Genomic DNA, 1,616 nt, shown 5'->3' on the forward strand with positions numbered 1-1,616 from the left:
TGTCCAGTGTGCACCTCCCGGTGTCCAGTGTGCACCTCCCGGTGTCCAGTGTGTATCTCCCACTGTCCAGTGTGTACCTCCCACTGTCCAGTGTGCACCTCCCGGTGTCCGGTGTGCACCTCCCGGTGTCCAGTGTGTACCTCCCAGTGTCCAGTGTGCACCTCCCGGTGACCAGTGTGCATCTCCTGGTGCTTTGCTGGCTTGCCTCACATGTGTCTGTCCAGGGTTCTATGTAGCTGCCCCACTGAACAATCTGAAGTTTGTTCCAAGGGAAAATTTTAACCCTAAACCACAGTGACCACAGGCCTATAACAATAAATACACAGCAAAATTAAATAAAACTTACATTTTGAGGAATATAGTTTGGCAATTTTTATTTAAAACTTTAGAGATACATGTATTCTATGACCTAAAAATTCCATTTTAGGAGTCAATATTTTTAGAGCCTCAAAAATAAGTGAAACCTGGAATTCAGCACTTGTAATACTAACATGTACAAAATGCAAACATAGCCAATAAAATAGAACCATTATAAGCTATATCTTTATTCGCATAAGCATCTTTAAGAACATTTTCTAAGAACAACTGATGAAAACATCCATTGTAGCCCAGGTAGTGACACAAACATGTGCAAAGCAGTCACAATTCTACAAAATATATTACAATAATTACAATAAAATATTCAGTTAGCACAAAGAGTAAACAGAGATAAAATATACCCAAAGGTTAGTAGAGGTGATTGCTGAGTGGCCCCCGCCGTGGGTAATTCCACTTGTATTTTCCACTTCCGTGCAGTGACTTTATAATAAAGTTTTAATTCTTTAACTTGCAAATTACAAAAATTCGTGAGACATTTTAAGGTATTTTTGTTTGTTTGCTTGTTTATTTTTCGAGTCAGGGTTTTGCTGTAGCTTCAGAGCCTGTCCTGGAACTAGTTCTTGTAGACCAGGCTGACCTCGAGCTCACAGAGAAGGTAGTTTTTAAAGTCTGTGTGTCTCGTCCTAACTTCTTTACAGTCTCTTTAGAGAACAGGCTGCGTCTCGGGCTTCTTCTCCCCTCTTTTCAAGTGCTCTCTGTTAAGAAGTCTTCCACGGTGTAAGTCTCCATCCGAACCTATCCTGTTTCCTACCAACTGCCATAGAAAAACCTTCGCTGCGCCTCAGAAACAGTTTTAATTCTCGTCGTCAGTACCACATAGTAGATTTAAGGGCAACTTCATCACAATTTGGGACTGGTTCACCACTCAAGGGCGGGACCACCCACAAACCTGGCCACTAAGGCAGGCAGGTGGAGCCCAATCGGATCAGGCCTGGGGTGCTTCTCATTGGCGTGCTTATAAGGAATCAACCAAAAATCCCTTTCCGGGGCCGACCGCTGTGGGGCGAGCCCAGTGGATGGCCTAGAGCTTCCTTTGGAAGGGCACCAGGTGGGGGCGTGGCGTGGGAGGGTCCTGATAGGAGGCGGGGCCCTGGGGGGCTTCGGAGGCGGGGCGATGGGGGCGGGGCTCCGGAGGCGGGGCGCTAGGGGCGGGACTCAGGGGGAGGCGTCCCATAGCTCCTCCCGCGCGCGGCCCCTGGAGTCCCCGAGGCGCGCGGCCAGCCCAGCTCCGGCCCGCC

Source organism: Microtus ochrogaster, chromosome 18 (assembly GCF_000317375.1).
Source record: "Microtus ochrogaster isolate Prairie Vole_2 chromosome 18, MicOch1.0, whole genome shotgun sequence".
Classification (NCBI taxonomy): domain Eukaryota; kingdom Metazoa; phylum Chordata; class Mammalia; order Rodentia; family Cricetidae; genus Microtus; species Microtus ochrogaster.